Genomic DNA, 22412 nt, shown 5'->3' with positions numbered 1-22412 from the left:
CTCCAGAGTAGCTGGGACTACAGGCGCATGCCACCGCATCCGGCTAATTTTTGTATTTGTAATAGAGATGGGGTTTCACCATGCTGGCCAGGCTGGTATTGAACTCCTGACCTCAGGTGATCCACCTGCCTTGGCCTCCCAAAGTGTTGGGATTACAGGCATGAGCCATCGTGTCCAGCCAATGCTGAAAATTTGAGCCAGATAGTAACCAGTTTTCTAACAGAAGCAAAGAAATGTCATGGTGAGGCTCTGAGCCTGAAGAGAAATTACAAAAAAAAAAAAATACTATCCGTTGCCCTACCCATTCAATTCCTTAAGATAAAAAAATGTGAAAGAGGCCTTATTCAAGTCAATGTTAAATAAGAGAAGGGAACTGACATTCAGAAAGGGCCTACTTTGTGCCAGACACTGTGCGAAGACCTATCCATATATTTCCTACTTAAAGATACATTCATTGCAATGACTCAGAGAGGTAGGCATTATTCACTTTACAGATAACAGAGCAAGGTCAAGTCAAGTAACCTGCCATGTTAAGTAATATTGGCAATTTTTTAAAAAATGGAGCTAGGATTTGATTGCAAATCTGTTCCCATTCAGACTGGGTAAGCCAGACCTTCAGGTACCTACACTCCAGCCACGTCTAGGCTAAACCTTGTCTGTACATTGTCCTGTGTTCCCATTTTGCTGCTCCAGTGATTCTTTGCATAGAAAGCCATACTTCCCCATATCTACCTCTTTGAAGTTGCAACAGTTTTTCAAGGTTCACTTCAAATTATCTCTTTTCTAAGCCTTGCTTTAGCCAAGGTTAACCTGGCCCTCTCCATAGTCTCACAGTGCCCTATTCAAACTTTTATTTGATACTTGTTGAATGCCTTATAGTGGTACTTTGGTTTGTCTATTTCGCTACAACACTGAACAGACAGAAAACAATGGCCATGTAGATTCTTGGCAGATTGTGATATCTGTGATATTACCATCAATTGAAAGCTGTGCTATGATAGTCTACAAAAAAGATTACAGGATAAATAATACGTTCAGTCACACAATAGAATATTATATAACCTTGAAAATAAATGAGCTATGTACATTAACATGGATGCATGTCACTAATGTAACATTGAGCACAAAAAGCAATTCATAGAAAAACAATATGATTTTATTTAAGAAATTTGTAAACATGTGAAACCGAAAGACATATTTTTAGGGATGCATACATACATGGCAAAACTATAAAGAAAAGCAAGGGAAGGATAAACACATTTCAGGATGATGGTCATCTAGTAGGGAAGTGAGGGAAGAGGGTTGGGATCTGAAAGGATCACACAGCAGAGGCAAAAAGGTATTAGCAATGCTCTATTTCTTAAGCTACATGGTGAATACATAAAACTTTAATTATTGAAACTCAAGCCAAAAATTTCAACCAAATGACTTTTTTTCCCTCTAGCTTTCTACTGTAAGAAAATAAAAGTGAATGAAAAGCAAATGCATCATTGCAGGGATTTAATCAATGAGGGTAGCTACCAGGGGTTTTTCTGTACTGAAAAGAACTCGGCCATCAGAGAACTGGGTTTGAATCCTGGCTCTATAAATGTAGCAATTGTCATTATTATTAGGGCTCCAGGCAAAAAGAACCGATACTAAAAGTAATGAACATAAGTCACTAAAGATCATCAGTCATAGAATGAAGGTTCAAAAATGGTTAACAATGGCCATGTAGGTTCTTGGCAGATTGTGATGTCACACTGGGATAGAAAAGGAGTCATTTTAGAAAGATTTTCAACAATCAAAGATGGGAATTTAAAAATACATGATTAATTCTGAATCAACAACAAAAAAAACAGATTAATGAAAATTCCTCATTCCCTAAACATCATGCTGACTGAAAGGTTACTATATTTTCATTATATTTGTTGTTTGAAAAATGCAGAAAACACACAAATACATAAACACCTAAGCACAAACACGTTTTTGTGTTTTTACAAGACTGAGATCACGTTATATGTAATGTTTTGCAATTTTCCTCTCAATGCCATCGATATCTTTCTTATGTTAGAATATGTAGATCTACTTAATTTTTTTTCATATTTGCAAGGAATTTCTTTGTCTGAGGCTACCATAATTTATTTCACCAGAACCACACATTTAGCTTGTTTCCAACTATTTACTATTATAAGCAATGTTCAATGGCCATCCTTGCATATACACCTTTCTGCACTCTTGCTCTATTCTTTCTGTAAGAGAAATTCCTGAAAGTCTGATTGCTGGGTCACAACGCATGTGTTTTTTGAATTTTCTTAGATTCTCACAAAAAAATTGTTCTAATTCATATTTCCACCCACAGTGCCAGCTTCCTCATACCCTTACAGTAAATATTTTGAATCATTTTCTTTTTCCTTTTGCCACTAGGTGAAAAAAAGTTATTTCATTTTTATTTACATATATTTATATTTACATTCTATTAATTTGAACATTATTTCATATGTTTATTGATATTGTGTAATTGTTTCATTTTTATATGGAATGTGCTATCCATATACATTGCATTTTGTATGTACCAAATATTATCTCCCAACCTATTGCTTCCCCCTACCCCTTACTGTTGTTTATGGGCATTCAATTTTTATGTTATCAAATCTGTCGTTTTGTTTTTCCTTTATGAGTTCTGGGTTTCATGCTTCACTTAGGAAGGCCCTTTATACAACAAGACTTTTTTTTTTTTTTTTTTTCTAAAGACCTTACCTCTAGTTTCCCTTAATCTCACGCCCCTCTATTAATGACCAAATAATGCTATCAACTCAGGCTTTGTCCGACTCCATCAAGAGAGATCAAGTCCCTTCCACACATCAAGAGCTACTGCTGTTTATTACTCTTTATCATTCTTATTTATACTGCATAAGATGTTTTAGAAATTACCCCCCAAATTCTCATTATTACAATTAAAATAGTACAGTTGTTCATAAAGACAAAATTAATAAATAACTCCCTATCTAACTTCTCCAATCTTGTCACAAGGCAACTGATACTCACTGTAGAGTGACGGTCTTTCCATACCTTTCTCTAGACTCATAAAAATATATACAAACAGACACATAAAAAAATCTTTCCATTTATTTTTATGAAAATTGGGTATTTTATGTATTATACTATACTTGTTTGTTTTATATAACAATATAACATGCATGTTTCTTTAAGATAGAATATGCTTCTAACTCATTCTTTCAATATCTGGAAATACTAAATGTTATATGTTATAAATGTACCATTAATTATTTAACTAGTGCCCTATTGCTGGACATACAAGTTGCTTCCTTTTGTTGTCATTGTCAACCCTACAATGTCACTTTTATAATCCTTCTCACTTCTCTTCCTAACCCCATGAGATCTTCTGGGTCTTGTTACTTCTTCCCTCCTTCTCACTCCCACTCCTGTGTTTTGTTGGGACACTTTAGTATATTTAGCTAGACGCTTGTGCTGTCCGATATGGTAGCCACTAGCCACATGTGACTATTGAACACTTGAAATGTTGCTAGTCTGAACTGAGATCTACTGCAAGTACAAAATACATGTGGGATTTTTAAGACTTGGCACAAAAGAAAAATGCAAAGTATCTCATTAATACTTTTTATATTGATTACATGTTGAAATACTATTTTAGATATTTAAGTCAATCTGCCTTTCCATTTAGATTTAATTACTTTTCCAGAGAGCCAGGTTCATTGCCCATCATTGTTTCTTCTCTCATCTTGAGGTCTCCATTCTGATTCATTTATTATTTAGTTTGAGTTTTTTCTCAAATATTTTTTCACTGGTGTATGAAAGTGATATATTTTTTGAATTCTTACATGTCCTCAAACATCTTTCTCTGACCCAAGTGGATGAATGATACCTTGACTGGATAGTAAGTTACTTGGTTTGCAGTCTTTTTCTCTTAGAAATTTCTAGATGCTATTCCACTGTCTTCTAGCTTCCATGATATAGATGAGAAAACCATTTTTTCCTTTGTAGATGATTCAGTTTTTCTGCCAAAAAGCCTGAAAGATTTTCTCTTTATCCTTGAGATTTAGGAAGTGTATCAGTGTATGTTTCAGTGTAGAACAAAGTATGCCTCTTTTATACATATTTTCGCAGACCAGCTTTTGGCTTTGTTAATTGCACATTGAAATTTTGTAATTATTTTAGCTTATATTTTTATTACTTTTGTACAGATACTTTTATGTGAAATATATATGTATATGTTCTTTTTCTGTTCCTGAGTTGAAAGATTTTTTCAATATTTCTTTAAATTCAGTTAATGCTATAAATTTTCCTTTAAGGAAATTTAAATTTAACTGAATTTAAAGAAATAAATAATAAATTTTATTTAAATGTATATTTCATGCAAAGTCTTGAAAATCCCACATATATTTTATACTTGAAGCTATCATGTTTTTAGTCACGTCCCTAGATTATTTAGGAAGTAATACCATTTTTGTTTATTTTAAAATAATTTTAAAATTCTCTTTTGATTTTCTCTTTGATCCAAAAATTACTTACATAAAGTATTTTATCGTTCTTCTAAGTTTTTTTCCTGTCTACTTTTTCTGTTCTTTGAATTGTTGATTTCTAGCTTTACAGAATTCTTGTCAGAGAATGTTATCTGTCAGATTTCCGCTTGAGAATTTATTAAGGTTTTCCTTGCGGCAAAGTACATGATAAATTTTGTAGATGGTCCAGGGGCATAAGATACAAATGTGGTTTTGTTTTTGGCATTAGAGTATCTAGTTCTATTTATTTGACAAAATATTAGGTCAAGCTTCATAATTAGATTATTCAAATCCTTGGTATTATTTTTTGCCTACTTACTTTTCAAATTCTAGTAAATCTGTATTTCACAACTGTAACTGCAGTTTTATCAAATGCTTCACATATCATTCCATACAGTTACATCTAATAAATATTTGTTTATGGAATGAATCCCTCTAGGTTCTATTTTAATGCTTTTGGCCTTAAATTCCACTTAATCTGATACTGACATCCTCACCCTATTCTCTGTTTATTGAAAATTCCCTGGCATATCTTCATTTATTCCTTTATTTTGAAACAGTTTCATCATTTTGTTTAATGTTTGTCACTTATATATGTACTTAGCTAAAATGTGTAAATCTGAGTGGTTTTGTCTGGAAATAAAATTTGTCAACCCATTTCCATTATTGTAACAAACACAATGTCTTAATCATAGTATAACATTGTATGTTTATTGTCTTTGTGGTAGGCAGAATAATGCCTAAAGACATCCATATTCTAATACCCACAACATATAAATATGTTAGGTTACATGGCAAAGGGAAATGAAGATTGCAGATGGAATTAAAGTTAATAATCCGTTGACATTAAGATAGGGAGACTATTCTGGATTATCTAAGTATACCCAATGTACTCACAAGGGTCCTTAAAAGTAGACGAGTGAGGCAGAAGAGTCAGAGAATATATGATGGGGAAGATGGATCAAACAGACATGAAATCACTGGCTTTGAAGGTGGAGGAAGAGATCGTGAGCCAAAGAATATGAGCAGCCTCTAGAAGCTGGAAAATGCAAGAAAAACAGGTTTTCTCCTAGAGCTTTCAGAAAGGAATATACCCTTGCTGATATCTTGATTTTAGCCTGGTGAGACTCATTTCATACTCTGACTATCCAGAACTGTAAGATAACACATTTGTGTTGTTTTAAGCCACTAAGTTTATGGTAAGTTGTTATAGTGGAAATAGAAAACTAATGCAATATTATAAAATGTAAATAACAGTTTGTTTCCAAATTACTGTGGACAGTGGATGGATAATGGGGAAAAGTCAATTTAAAAATTAAATGAATTAATATTCTCACATTGTTTGTTCTTCTTTCCATTTCCTTATTTAATTTTCGAATTGACTTTTTGTCCCTTATCAACTCCTTCTTGGCAATCTGCAAATTTACTGGTACTTTTATTTTATAATACATTTCTTTTCTTTCTTATACACCTTTTTTAATTTTTTTACTTTTCTTTATTATTATTTATTATTATACTTGAAGTTCTAGGGTATATGTGCACAACATGCAGGTTTGTTACATATGTATACATGTGCCATGATGGTGTGCTACACCCATTAACTCGTCATTTACATTAGGTATATCTCCTAATGCTATCCTTCCCCCGTCCCCCCACCCCACGACAGGCCCCAGTGTGTGATGATCCCCACCCTGTGTCCAAGTGATCTCATTGTTCAATTCCCACCTATGAGTGAGAACATGCAGTGTTTGGCTTTCTGTCCTTGTGATAGTTTGCTGAGAATGATGGTTTCCAGCTTCATCCATGTCCCTACAAAGGACATCAACTCATCCTTTTTTATGGCTTCATAATATTCCATGGTGTATATGTGCCACATTTTCTTAATCCAGTCTATCATTGATGGGCATTTGGGTTGGTTTCAAGTCTTTGCTATTGAGTTTCTGCACAGCAAAAGAAACTACCATCAGAGTGAACAGGCAACCTACAGAATGGGAGAAAATTTTTGCAATCTACCCATATGACAAAGGACTAATATCCAGAATCTACAAGGAACTTAAACAAATTTACAAGAAAAGATCAAACAACCCCATCAAAAACTGGGCGAAGGATATGAACAGACACTTCTCAAAAGAAGAGATTTATGCAGCCAACAGACACATGAAAAAATGTTCATCATCACTGGTCATCAGAGAAATGCAAATCAAAACCACAATGAGATACCATCTCACACCAGTTAGAATGGCGATCATTAAAAAGTCAGGAAACAACAGGTGCTGGAGAGGACGTGGAGAAACAGGAACACTTTTACACTGTTGGTGGGACTGTAAACTAGTTCAACCATTGTGGAAGACAGTGTGGCGATTCCTCAAGGATCTAGAACTAGAAATACCATTTGACCCAGCCATCCCATTACTGGGTATATACCCAAAGGATTATAAGTCATGCTGCTATGAAGACACATGCACACGTATGTTTATTGCAGCATTATAATACATTTCAATCTAAACTAACAAATCTTTCAGTTATAATGCCCCATTCCTCAAGCATTCATACTATCTGAAGTCTAATTGTCTTTTAAATTTATAAACAACAGATAACATGAGGATTAGACCTAGAAAGAGGGTGGCAGGAACTATGTCAAATTTAACCTTATTTCACTTTCACCTTCTCTTTTCCAATATTTCTTTCCTTTATCTCTAACACTCTGCCCCCAACCAAGTATGTACAGTTCAAGGCTCTCTACCACAGAGCTTTGTGCTAGGCATGACCTTCCTGGCAAATATCTTATATTTAGACCAAACTTCCTATCTCCTTTCTTAAGAGTTACCTGCTCTGTGTTACTTGTTCTCCCAGGGACCATGACATTTTGTCATGCAAACCAATGAACGATTTCATACTGTTAATGAAGCCAACACTATTAATATGTGGGACAATGGCTTAACCTTTTTGAAGTGGTTTTGTTTTCCAGATGGGGATGATAATTTAACCAAAGAAATGACTCTTTGAGGCTGGAAATTTCAGGCATTGTGGCAGGCTATACAGGAAAGCATTTGTGGCTGGACGAGGAAGGAGTCTTCTTCATGCCATACTTCACTGTGCACTATCTAAGTGGGCTCCTACTCCAACTGCATGAAATCAACAAGTACTAACAGTGTATGAACCACCATACCAGCTAGATATCCTGGCTATAGAGGCTATTGTGCCTCAGGGCCGCTCTAGGGCAACCACATGAACAGATAATTGGGCCTGTGAGCTGACAAATCAACTTGTACCCACACCATTAAGCAACTGTAATTCACTCTGAGTCTAGCAGAGATCCCATTGTTTACTGCTATAAAATAAACTCTATAAAACTTATAAATATGGAGACAGAATTTAACATAATGCCGCATAGGGTACCTTATATCACAGAATACTAATAAAAACTTTTATATTATAGAAATACATTTTAATAATGTTGTGCTTAAGAATAATTATACTTTGAATGATTTTCATGAGAGGCATCTTTCCGTACATTCACTTCAATATTATGACTGGGTTTTCTCTTCTAACCTATATTAGGTTAATAAATTACTTGGATTTTAAAGGCTATGGTGAGTTATGGACTTAACTAAAACATGGACTTCTAAACTGGCTTGCATTATTCCACATTGGCAGAATTTAACTGCCATTATGAATTACTTGTTAATTATGCTATTTACAGTTTATATGCATACTTGAGACTTTTTAACATGTTTAGCATGTTTCACTTTTTCTCTGCATAAAGAATAAAAATCTATAGGTTTATGTGTGCTGTGTTGAATCATATTTTAAAATAGAAAAAGTAAAGAAATTAGTGTGCAGTTTTGGCTATTGTTTGCATGGTTGTTAAATCATAAAAAAATAAAGTGGAGAACAAATGAAAGAAGAAAATTTATGTAAGTATAACTAAGGTTGTCAAAGGAATAGTTACAAAGCTTATAACTGAGCCCGAATGTTCAGCATTGAATCAAAACTTTGGAACTGGAAGAGGGTTTTGCATGTATCTGTTCTAGTGGGTCACATATTCAAATATTTACATGGGCTAGGTAAATAACATAAATGAGTGAAGTGGCTCAGATATGCCAACATGGATTAGTAGTGGCTGTGGAAACCTAGAGAGCGCATGCTGTCTCAGAGGGATCAGCTTCAGCTGGTTTTTGCCCTTTGGGAGCACAGGCCCAAGTTTGCTGGACTTTTCAATACTTTGAGACAAGATGGAAACCAATACTTTTGTATGCAGCTTTTTACTTTTAAATGCTAATAACTAATTCAATTTTTAAAGTGTTAGTATCTATGAAACATATAGGGTACACGGGATGTCAGATTGAATCTCTGATGAAGCCCAACAGAAACGAATTTTACAGAAAATAATATGGAAACATATTAAGTCACTTACGTGCTGGCCACATGTAGGAGAAAAAACATGGGATTTCAACTCAGGCAGATGCAAGTTGCAATTCTAACTCTGTCACATAATCACCAGGTAATGTTAGGCAAGTTTTAAAAACTCTCTGAGCCTTGATTTCCCTCTCTTAAAATGAAGATAACAATACCTGTTGCATAGTATGCTTGTGAAGATTTATAAATAAAAGTAACGTGTGGGAAATGCCTACAGTAGATCTTGGCACCTATGAAACATCCACTCTTTTTACTCTTTTCCACCAGTCTATGTGCCTACCCTGTTTTATTATTATTTTTTTCAATAGCAATTCTACAAACTTGGAATTATATTATGCTCCACTTCCTACTAGAATGTAAGTTTACATGATGGTAAGCAATGTGTCTATTTCTTTTTCACTGCTGTATTCCCAACACTAAAAATACTGCCTGACATGTAAGAGGTGTTCAATTAATGCATGTTGGATAGATAATGATTTTAATAAATTTTAGTACATTGACTCCTTCCCTTTAATGAATAAACACATGCAAGTACATATATGTATATGTTATCCAAGCTCATAAACCAAGTTAATGCTGTACTGGAACTTGAATTCACATCAAGTTATTTCTCTATGATTACTTTCATTGCATTATTAAAGTCTGTCAAAATTAAGCAATGTTCTACATGGACACGCTCATCTCTTGGGTTTATAGAAAATACAATCTTTGAGGTATTTGAATAGCTTTGCAAAGGAAGTCTTCCTCACACTTCTACTGACTTTGGTGGTTAAAGGCACTTGTACTGCTCTGTGGATTATTCTAGGTTTTTCATTCTGACAAAAAGACTATTAACTGCCTTTGTAAATCATAATGATAACAGTTTTACATATATCTGGCACATTATACTTAAAAATACTGTAAAATGAACTCAGAACTGCAAATGTTAGTTGAATCTCACATCAATCTTTTGGGGTAGATGGGACTGGAACTATTTTCCTCATTTTAAAGAGATATCAGAGACACTCAGTGATAAATGCCTTACCTAAAGTCACAGTATGGATAACTAAAAGATCTGGCAAGAAACCATAGTTCTAAGGTGATATTTTACATTCACGGGACCTATTGAAGACTTCCCACTATAGCCAAGACTGCTGTATCTTACAATCTGGATTTTTTCTTCCCCTTCTCCCGTACATACATAGAAACTAGCCTGTCCTGGGCTCTATCTCTAATCCTGCTACCTCTTATACTTCTACTTGGTATTAATACAAGAAACTTTACTGGCCAGAGCCCACCGAGTGATAGAAAAATAAACAAACCAAAGACCTGCCCTCAAGAGCTTTCTATCATCAGTGTAACACAAATATTTAGTCTGGCTAAAATATATGTCCCTTGTAAGAAGTGTTATGCCTTAAGGGACTATATGAGGGGGGAAGAGAGAAAGATGCTGGTGTTAATCTAATATAGTGCTTCTGAACTCAGCATACCTATTAGAATCCTCCAAGGAGCTCTGGAAAATACCAAAGTTTGGATCAATCTAGGGTGGAGTCTGGGCAGTGGACTTTTTGAAAGTTCCCATAGGGATCCTAAGGTATAGCTAGTGTTGAACCACCACTAGTCTAAATGGAATAAATTGCACTGTAGGGAAATAACTGAGGAAAGCAAAAGACAAATACCTACAGACAAACTTGACTTCCTTTTTCCTTGTAATTCCAGTCATTTAATTAAACAGATCTTAATGCCAATTATATTTACAAGATTTTCATTGAGGCAGTAGCTTTCCTGAGACTTAATCTCCAATGATTTTAAGAAAAATATTTCCCTCCCTCAAATCTGACAAACCAGTGTCCATTTGATGATGATGTAAATATGATCAATTTTATACTAATGTACAAGGTTTGGCAGGTGAAAACTTAAGTGTACACACAAGCGAATGAATCAAAACTGAAATAACTGTCTTAATTTTTATGTATAATTCAAGTGAAACTTGGTTTATGTCCTGATTTCTCTGCATTGCCCATTTTCTTACTTTAGTTTGTTTTTATTGGGGATGGCACTTGTTTACCCTTCTATTTTCAGCTACAACCTACGTTTGGGTTCATCCATCTAAGTTATTTTGGTTTGCTTATTTTTACCTCTTACACATGTTTCTTTTCTTTTTCTTAAAAAACCTCCATATTTTTCATATATTCCATCTTTCCTACAATAGTCATTTCCAATATACTACATCAAACTTAGATGGAAAAATTTGTGAGCTCGGTCTAATAAAAAGGAATGGCAACTCCTTAAAGAACATCTGTATAGATTGAAGCTAATTAGAGACACAGAGATTTTATCCAAAGATGTAAGTGCAAATAGTCCCTTCAGCCTTGGAATCTGACTCCATAGGTCTTCATATTCATGTGTGAGATGTGCCTCTTTCAAACCTTGTTACAACTTTGGCACATTACCCATCTGATGTGAACTTAGATCTTTTTAACACTTTTATGTTAAACATAAAAAAACAATGGGAATCTAGGATTTTGTTGGGAATGGCCTGAATGACTTCTTTGAAGGGTGAAATTGAGGTTAAATATGTGCTTATCCAATAGCTATAGTAATATTTGTATACCTTTCTCTACGCTCTCCAATCTGTCCAGTAAATCAGTACCATATTAATCTTGTTAAAATGCCCTTTAAATGACCATGCTATGCTCCCACCTTTCATCATCACACGTCTCCCATTTCTTAATGTATTGAATTTAAAACATTTGACTTGGTTTTCAAAATACTTTGATACTCTGGCCCAACCTAACTTATTTTCTATTGATTTCAAACATCTTCCATGTCAATCAAGCTGGTCTCCCTGTTGTACTATAAAAATACCAGGGTGTTTTTGTTTTGTTATGTTTTGTTTGTTTTTGCCTTCCTCTGAATTGTTCTCAATGTGCATAGATTTCCTTCCTTTTCTCACTCTGACTCTTTAAATTCGACCTGTCTTATGAGTTATAGGATGAGTTCCAATTCTTTTCTGAAGACTCTTCCAATCTAGTGCTCTAACTGATCTCTCCTTTTTCTAACATCCTAAAATACTCACCCTCCCCCAAATGTGGCATTTGATTAAATATAGCCTTGTCACTATTTTAGTTACTTTAAGTATGTCAGCCCTGTAAAGAGTCTGAGGGGATTGTTTATGCCTGTTCTAATATATCTTCCTTGCTTCTAACTTGGTTCTAGGCATATGGTTAAGGCATAATAAATATTTGCTGACTGCTAACTGATGCTGGTGTTGCCTAGTAGCCTGGGCCTATACACACCGTCAGTCCTGTCAACAGAGGCTGCGAAAATTCTACCAGAGATTATGTCTGCACAAAAATAAGCCTTTGGCATAAATTGCGATGACTGCCACTAGAGAATTCACCTGCAGGAAAGGGACCTCAGGCATATTACTTGGTGCTCTCGGAGACTCTTATGCCAGGTTTTCTACTGTCAAAATACAGCTAAACCATGTGCTAATGTCATGATGTGAGTCTCTCCAATAATTAACTGTAAATCTCTACCTGCTTAGTTTTCTGACATGGCTTCAGCATACTAATTTCCAATAGGCTATGCCTCAGAATTACCATGGATTACAAATTTGTGGAAAAATTGGACATACTCTGAGAGTCAAAAATTAGCATTTTAAAGAAGCACTTTATTTTCTGTAAAAACTCTATTTTCAAAGCTAAATGTTCTATTTTATTCTGAATGAGCAAAATAAGTCTAAGGTTTCAGAGAAGAATACATTCAGAAGGTAAAGGATTTAATTCCAAGATCTGGAACTGTGAATCCTTTTCTTTGAACACAGCCTCTCTTTTCTTTTACTCCTTTCTCCACTTTAATTGCTATCACCTCATACCGTAACCTCTATTTCCCAGACTCTGCCCTACTCTCCAAGTCTCTTTATCTTGCTTCTTCCTCCCTGCTGCCACCCCCTACCCCGCACAGACATGCACAGACACACAGAGACAAGCATACAGCCTACCCACCTCCCTAGCCAAACTTCGACCCATGGTCATACACTTGACACTTTAAGAATATATTTTTTTACAGTCTATATTTTCTTGCTCCCTAGTTCTTCCATTCTTTTTACATTGACACAAAGTAAAAATTCAGTTGAATAAATAGTAGCAGTTACTATTATTGTCATATAACACTATCAGAATATCAACTTTTCTGCACAGTGCATTGCCTTACTGAAGTCCCTGAGGACACTCATGATGAAAGCCCTTAAGCTCACACCATTCACTCCTCTGAGGCTCTCACTATATCTTTCCAACTGTGATTACACATTCATTTTATGCCCCCTTTGTATACCAAATTGATACTCCTGTTGCACCTATACATCTGATATCTTTAAAATGTACCCAAATCTTTTATATATGTGCACCTTTTCTCCCTCACTTCATCCTAAAGGACTGGTAACTTGATTCCTTAAGTGTTAAAATGGTATGCTTGCTTTTTTTGTACCTTACCATGGGACCACTGTAAGGGTCCTGCACACTGTGGGGGCTTGATAAATGTTATATTGAGAGTCAAATACATGCCTGAAAGAATCCTTTAAAAGCTAACCCTCAAATACCTATAAAATGCCCAAGGGAATCCCACAGAGGAATAGGTGAGACAGAGCACAGCAGAGCTTATTAAAAATGATCTGGGCTTGCAATACAATTTCTTTTAGACTGGATTTTTCCTTAGGCTTAGGACACGTGCTAATTCTCTCAGCTGCTTTAATCATGTAGATATTAAACAATGAGGGGGCATCAAACAGTCTTTTAGAGTTATGAGAAGTGCATGCTATGAATAGAAACGAGGGAAGATGAAAGCCAAGCATGTGGTGACTGGCAGTCCCAGCAGCAGGTGTCTTGACTGAGGACAGACCCCAAGATCTACTGGAAAATGCAAAATGGAGAAACCCAACGCTGTCAGAGAAGAAGGCTTCAAAACTCAATCCAAATCAAAGAAGGCTGCAGACTTTTATGGAGGCTTTTAAAAGGAAAGTGTTAAGTTTGTCTGAATTGTAAATAGAATCCATCTGAAGACATATTTTCCCTTAAAAAATCATCCCAAAACGCAAAAGCAAAAAAAAAAAAAAAAAAAATCGACAATCAAAACAATAACATTTCAAAAGATTCTAAAAGGAGGGAGGGTTGACAGCCAAACCTTTTTTTAAAGTAATGGTAGCCAGGAAAGAAGATGATGGGTTGTAAGAATTCACCACCTGGAAAAGGGAGTTACCTGGGGAGTGACAGCTGCCATAGGAAAAGTAGAACAAACACACCTGCTGTCAGGCACACCTGTTCTTTTCAGGGAGAGGAACCATGAGGCTGAAACAGCAGAAAACGCCCAAGAACAGGGTAGGATGACTCTTGCAGCCCTTAAATATTTTCCCTTACTCCTCTGGAGTTATTTCCTTGGCAGGAATGGCTGCAGAGTAACCACATAAGATTTCACCTAAGTCTTTCAATTTTCATAGTCTCTCAAATTGATTTTCTGGCTGATAGAAAGAAATTCCTTAAAGGCCTCAAGAGAGGAGGGAGACAAACATTTTCTGTGGCCTATCCTGGAGAAAGAAGATATATTATTATCTGCTATATTAAAAATGTGACTTAAAGGTGTTGAATCTCAGGTGGCATGAAGCCTAGTGGGACTGGTAAGGTACACAGAGATTGTAAGGGGAGGGAGGATGCCAGGCACACACACCCACATGCATGCACACATGCACACGCACACACACTTGCCAAAAGGCCTTACTTCCCCATAGTAATTTTTTGGCCTTTAACTGTGGAGGGTCACTTAAGAACATGCTATCACTTCTGGTTCCACAAAGCGGCTACCTGGTCACTGATGCTTGCAAAAGTCGAATTCTGGGTTTCCACAGTAGCCCAGAGAATATTTCAGCCCAATGAGAATAAATCAGACCAAAAGGGCAAGATATCTCTGTAACAGATTAGCTATACTAGCTTTGTAAACGTTCACAATGCCCTACAGGAAAGCCTGCTGCCAGCAGATAAGCCAAACTGGAGTTCAATATCAGTGGCAATATTTCGTCCTGCCTTGTAAAAAAAACGATATAGTAAGGGATGGAACTAATTGAGGCAGTGGCAATAGTGAGATAGAAGGAATTTTAAATGTAACTCATGCATAGTCCATAAAGGGACTAAAAAGTACAATATTTTTGAGTACCTACTAGTTACTCTATGTTAGGTATTGCAATGAATTCAAAAGACCTCTATACCGATACAATTAATAGTATTTGCAATCCTTAAGGAACTTAACATTTCATTGGGGAGACAACCTTTACAACCAACGCTTAAGCCAGTAAATAGTCAACTGCAAAGCTGTGAATGTCAGACAATAAAAACTAGAGGAGTTCACAGAAGCAGTGAGCAATATATGTGGAAGTCAGAAGTTGTGAAGGAAGACTTTATCAAAGAGGCGAGACTTGAGTTAGACCCTGAGGATGAATAGGATTTGGAAATGCTAGAAAGAATCCAAGAGGAATGTTTGAAACTAAGATGCAAAGGAAATATGAGATTCCAAACATGACCTTCAGCGTGAGTCACAGTCACTATATTTACCCTTGTGTGTAAGAAGCAGTGTATTCTTATTAATGTGGAAATGTAAATCCCTAGGGATTCAAGTGAAATAAATTACCACCAATTTACATTGAGTTTTTCTAACCTTGCATATAATTCAAATGGAAAAATAAATTTTTAAATTTTTACCTTAATTAAATTTCAGGCATCTCTGCATACTTAGGTTTAAGATCACAATCAGTACCAGAATAAAAAATCCCAAGAGGTGCCTCTGAAAGAGTTCCACAGTAAAGTCACTACACTTGGTGAGTTCATATTCAAATCAATCATAAATTCTATTTTAAAATAATCCCAGGAGTAATCTTAAAACCAAATCCTCCAACTCTGTAACTCCCAACTTTTGATTATTCATGTGGTTGTAGTAGAGAAAATTAACCTCTGCTTTTCATGCAGCCCTACTTCCAGATTTTTATGCTGGGGTAGCAGTATTAACCAGTTTGTATTTCACCTTTTTCAGCTATCCACACTGCCAAGAAGGTGTTAATGAGCAGTGAAAGGGCCAAAAGGCCAGCAGCCAAAGGAAGAAAGGCACACAAAATACAATTGGGAAAGCCCTCTTTCAACAACCCAACTTTGTGAGCATTTGATTCACCAGTCAAATAGAATATGTCCATGAGTTCAAAGAGGATAAATAAATCCAAAGATTTATCAAGAGTGATTAGAACAGTCTTGAGTCATTTCTCAACTTACAGATAATTTTTAATGCAGTATTTCAAAGTGAACTTTAAAAGGAGGGACTAGAAATTATCCATTGTTAATTTTAAAAAGATGTTTCAAGTCCTCATTAATGTTCTACAAATCTAGAATTTGTTAAAATTTCGACAGGCTTTGTTAGAAATTTACTATTAGTGAAAAATGTGCATAAAACAAATTAATTTCAAAATTAAAATTTGGAGAGGAAAAGCTTAAGCTTCTTAAGATAAGCTTTTAAAAAGCACTTTAAAGGCATACATTTACATTCCAATAACTGGTAATCATTCTTATCTGTTCATTAAAGCAGGAGTCAAAGGATCTCTATTTGGCCACACTTTATTTACTCAGTTTAAATTCCACTGAATTTTAGGACCATTTTTGCATATTCTAGTCTATAATTTTTATAGAGCTATATAATATTACTTGTACTATTTTGCACAATTTATTTTCCACCTAGACATTTTCACATTTTATCTCATGTTTTTACTACAAAGAAGAATACTTGCATAAGGTAAACATTTTCAAAAATACAACAAAATATGTATAGGATAAAAAGTGATTATCTTTCTATCCCTGTCCAAGTACTATTCCCCAAAGTTAACAATGAGGAGTATTTTTGTATCTCTTATGCATATACACACATTATATCTTTTTATGTGTGTGCATACATCTTTGTATATGTGTATTAAGTGAAATGTGTGCATATTCGTGTATACGTGTATATGGATAACGTATTTTCAACGAAATTTGGGAGCTTTTGATGCAGACTGTTCTACACTTGGTTTATTTTGTTTAACAATATAATATATTGGAGATATATCTGTCTACATCTTTTTTAATGGCTGCATAGATGGAAGAATATATTTTTTAACCAGCCCCCACTGATGGAGTTTTAAAGCATTTCCAGTTTGTTTTTGTCGGATATTACTACAATTGTCCTCCAAACAGATTGCATTACATGACAGTGCCTGACTCCATGTATTTTAGAATAACGAAAATGCAATTCTTACTAACATATTCAAACATTCAGATGAGTTTATTCTCAACTGGTCTAAATTAGCTAGGTCCTACTATACAATACTTTGCTTTTGGAGACACTGCTGCTATTGTCATGGCATACTCTGCCCTCTGCTAAATATTTCAGCTCATTTATATTGTGTATTTGGCATTTCAGGGACAGAAGGGAAAGGAAAATGGTTTATGTTCTCTCCTTTTGTATTCTTCTTCAGTACTGCCTATATGGCTTGTGAGGAACTGCTTTTCTCTAGTGTATTAGAAACAATGGTGGCAGAACAGGTAAGAAATCAGTGGTGCAGCAGATCAGAGTGTCAGTCTGGCAGAAGATAGGAGCAGTAGAAACAAAAGGGCTATAAGATAACCAAATATAACTGAATTTTGAGTAGTCAACTCTTTCATCTTTCTTCCAAAACCCCATTGGTTTGCCCAGTGGAAGAAAATGGAGTCCTATAAATGGTTTAGGAAGTAAAGAGAATGTGACTATGAACTTTCTTTTGAAAGATTATATTTTAAATATCTCCCTGTATGTTACATAAAGTTGTTTAATTGTATAGATATCACTTATTGAAAGATAGTTTCACATTGTTCACTGTGAATTAAGTGGAAAATAATAACTAAAGAGAGTTGAGAACAACAAAATCTCTCTGGAAATAAAATATCCTCTTGTAACAGGTGGGCAATTTGAAGGATTAAATTAATGCTTTGGGGCACCATTTAGACAGTGGATTGACAGTAAACTTACAATATTTGAAAACAAAAAAGTTATTGTAGAATTGATGATTTGGACAGGTCACTTATCCCAGAGTCCAATTCCCTTTCTGTAAAGCTCGGTGGCTATACTAGATGATTTCTAACAGCTCTTTCATTTCAATGATTCTGATATTATGGACATATTTAACAATAATTGTAATAGACATAAAAATATTCTGTGGCCAGAAATATTAAGATGTTCACTTTTGTATTTTTCTTAAGTCCACTATTGCTACAATTTTTCCTAACAGAGACTTTTGCTCCTCTGTGCCTGGCTAGATTTTACTTTTGAACTTAACCCAGATGTCATATCTTCCAGGAATGTTTCCCTGACCCTTCTAACCCTTTATTTGAGTTAGATGTTCCTCCTACTGTTATTATCACACTGTGTTTTAAATTATCTGCTTTTTTTTCAGTCTCCCAATTTGATTATAATAAATTCCTTTTTGGCAGCAACTATGCCTTTGCATTCCCAGTGCTTAGCACAATACCTACCACATAGCAGAGACTCAACAAATGTTTACCAAATTAATTAAAGCATGACATTCAAACACTCATGTCAATAATTTTTTACAGCAGAAACATCTGAAATTGCTACATCATTGGCTGGTAAATGCAACTGCCTATTTATAGTCTTAGATATCTCATGAGTATCTAAAAATGAAGATATTTAAAACAAAATTCTTGATTTCTAACCTGAAACCTATTTCTTTCTCAGCTTTCCCGACATTAGTTTCCCTGACCACAACCCTGACTTATTCCTGATTCTTCCCTCTTCCTGTCTACTCAAATACAACCCTGAACATAAGGTCCTTTAGGTTATATCTCAAGAATATATCTCAAATTAGTCCACTTGCCTCTAGCTTCACCTCTTGCATGGACTTCTGCAATAACTTGATAAGTGATTTCTCTTGTTCCTTTTTGTATTCCCCATCCATTATCCAAACAACTGCCAAATTAATCTTTTATATATGTGAACCCCACTGCTGCCCCTGATTAAAACCAATCAATATAGTCCCATTACCTTAGGAGAAAGTCTAAAATCTTTGGCATAGTTTTCAAAGCCCTAGGTCTTGTCTCCACCTAACTCCCCAACTTCATCACATAGCACATTTTCTCTCCCTTTCTGCAATATAACCACATTGGTTTCCTTATAGTCATTAAAACACACCAAACTCTTTCATGACTTAGAGGCTTTGGACATGCTGTTTCCCCTCGCTTGGAATGCTCAGTCCGTGGCTCTTCACATGCTCCACTCTTCCTTATCCTTCTTATCTCAGCTTACAGATTACTTCCCTGGACACACTAAGTAGATCCCTAGCCTCACCCTGTTATCATCTAAGAATACACTCTGTTGGTCACCATAGCACCTCATAGCACTATTTGGTATCCCTAAATAGATTATAAGCTCAATGAAGACAGGGTATATATTTGTTTCATTGACCACTGTACTCAGTGCTTAGTACCTTGTCTGGCACATAATAGATGTTCTCTCTATATTTCTTGAATGTAATACTAAGCAAATGCAAAATAAATACTAAGAGTGCGATGACAATGCTGTACTGCTTTGGTGCAAAATCAAGCCTGGTTAATCACAGAGGTGCAATCTTGATAAATAGATATTCAGGGCCTATTCACAATCCTTAAAAAGTAGTATAACTAGGCCAGGCATGGTGGTTCACGCCTATAATCCCAGCACTTTGGGAGGCCGAGGTGGGCGGATCACCTGAGATCAGGAGTTTGAGACCAGCTTGACCAACATGGTAAAACCTCATCTCTACTAAAAATACAAAATTAACTGGGCATGGTGGCACATGTTTGTAATCCCAGTTACTTTGGAGGCTGAAGAAGGATAATTGCTTGACCCAGGGAGGCAGAGGTTGCAGTGAACCACAATCACGCCATTGCACTCCAGCCTGGGCAACAAGAGTGAAACTCCATTTCAAAAAAAAAAAAAAGTAGTATAACTATTAAGCACTTATCCACGATCCTTCAGCCATAAATACTGGCAAAAACCACTAAAGATATTCACCCATTTGTTTACTCACTTATTCAGCAAATGATATAATAATAAAAAATCAATAATGACTACAACTATATGGAGAAATACTGTTATCATAAATGAATGGATTTGATTACAAACAACATGGAACAGTCAGCTAATTTCAATTTTTTGGTAAGTTATATGTAAGTGCCTTTAAACTTCTCCAAAGGTACATGTTTATTTCTCCTGTCTAGACTCTATACGTAGAGGATAGAGTCCATAAATTGTATTTTTCCTGCTCCAATAGTGCTTATTGCAATGCTCAGCAAATAAATAGATGATGCTCATCTAAGTGCTTCTCCCTGTATCTGTACCAACATAGACCCTGAGCTTTTCCATAACAAAACTCATACTAAGATCCAAAAGAAGATACTTCCTGAGAAAGGAAAGAGAAAATACAGATAAGAAAAGAAAACCCTAATAAGGGCTGAAAAGTCTGTCAATGATGATGGACAGAAAAACATTAGAAGAAGCACTACTATGTAGTATCAGATGCATATATTTACATTTAATTTGAGGGTGATAGGCTTAGCACCATACAAACAATTTTTGTTTATGCCTTCTAGTAGCTTACTATCCAAGATGCTGATTATACTGCAAGGTACACAAATAATTTAAAGGGCTATTTTTCATGCTGCCTCATATAGCAACTCAATGGGCTATGTCATTGCAGTATATTATTTGTTATTGAATTTCCTCATTTTCATTTGCTGAGCTGATTTTTATCAATACTACTACAGCTTCTTTTTATTTATAGCTTCTATTAATCATGACATCGTATTGTTTGCATTAAAGAGTGGTCTGAAGTGTTTCTATTAAAATTATTAACATTTTCACTGAAATTTAGCCAAAATATTAAAGAAAATACATTGTAACAGTCCATATATGTTTATGCAAAGAACAACATAATTCAATTCCTGATGTAAACCAGAACAACCCAGTCTCCTTAATATAATAAAACACAAATACAATATAAACCTACAAATGTCTGGACATGGTGCCATTTCCGAAATAGGATAGCAATTAGGTAATATTTGGCCAGAGAGGAAAAGCAAGATTTTTGGAAATTATCCTCCTAAAGCTATAAATTATCCTCCTAAAGCTATAAATAACCTGCTAGCAATTTCAATTTAAGTTCAAATTATAAGGGCAAACTGGCCACTCAAACTGTTTTCAGTGAGAAAAAGGAATTTAGAAGTGCCTTCATTGTTTTCCTGCCTGTGTGATGTCAAATATCTGCTTTATTTAAACAGCTTGAACTTCCACTTGGTTGTTTCAATATCAAACATTGTCTAAAAACGATCTTTACAATAAGAAAGCCTGTGATATGTGGAGACGACTACCGCAATTTTAGGTTTCACAATAGCCACAGTAAATGATTTGCCTCTAGCAAATCCATCTACTTACATGTCAGTAGAGGAACATGGTTTAATAAATCTGAATTGGTTCCGAAATGGGAATTGCATAAGGATGACAATAGTGAGAAATATGGTAAAATGGAAGAACTATTTTTGAAATCTCTTTTCTTCATGCAGAAGACTACTGAGAGTTTCTAGAGTTGCTGAAAAGGGTAGAAACTACATGTGTGGATTTCTTAGTGAACATAATCTCTCCACAGATTCCTGGCTAAATAGTAAAAAGCAGCATTCTGGTGAGTAATTGTATATACATCGATGCTCAAATGAAGGCATTCTGTAGAAGTTGTATGCACAATAAATCACCGTCTGTACTTGGCCCTTGGAGTCTATTTGAATGCCCATTCAGTCCAAGCAGGCTGGCTAGATATGTCATTGATTTTCTTCTTCAGTGCCATCCCTGGGAAAAAAGCCAATGTTTAATAATGGAAAAGATCACAACTTAAAAAGGGAGGAGGGGAGAGAGTATTTTTGAACCCCAATCAGCAAGTTTCTGGAAACTGGGTACACTAACAAGGTATTTATGGACTTAGGTTGGATACAAATAAATATATAAAAAACAAGTATTCATCTGAATAAGAAAGGACATTACAACACCTTTGACTAGGAAATCTCACTCTGCCAATGATATCCTACCCTTATACCTATTGGACTTCCTTATGGCCATAAAACCTACTTTTCAACCTTGACGAAGACCACAAGATTGATAACCTTCTTTTATTTTCCCAGTCAATCAGTCTCTCTCCTAACTGAAGCTCTTTTCTATGGTGGTCTCAAATACAGGATCAGCTGTTTTAACTAGTCTTTCAACAGCATTATCTCTGCCTTCTCCCTCATCTTTCTACTTGACCTATCTTATCAATCAATCCTCCAAGAAATTTTACCTTGGTTTCCACTGTTTCTGCACCTGGGCTGATAAGAAAATTAAAATTACTGTATTTAATATCCCTTT

At 35.3% G+C, this 22412-nt stretch overlaps 1 protein-coding gene and 1 pseudogene across 5 annotated transcripts in view; one reads left to right on the top strand and one right to left on the bottom strand.

Moving 5' to 3' along the window:
* The window catches only part of LOC105468440 (teneurin transmembrane protein 1), an 839487-nt gene that overhangs the window by 541459 nt on the left and 275616 nt on the right, over positions 1-22412 (bottom strand). The window lies entirely within an intron of this gene.
* Positions 11290-11384, top strand: LOC112424430 (small nucleolar RNA U13; annotated as a pseudogene).

Source organism: Macaca nemestrina, chromosome X (genome assembly GCF_043159975.1).
Source record: "Macaca nemestrina isolate mMacNem1 chromosome X, mMacNem.hap1, whole genome shotgun sequence".
Taxonomy (NCBI): domain Eukaryota; kingdom Metazoa; phylum Chordata; class Mammalia; order Primates; family Cercopithecidae; genus Macaca; species Macaca nemestrina.
The sequence above is the reverse complement of the archived record's forward strand: the minus strand, read 5'-3'. Positions and strand labels throughout refer to the sequence as shown.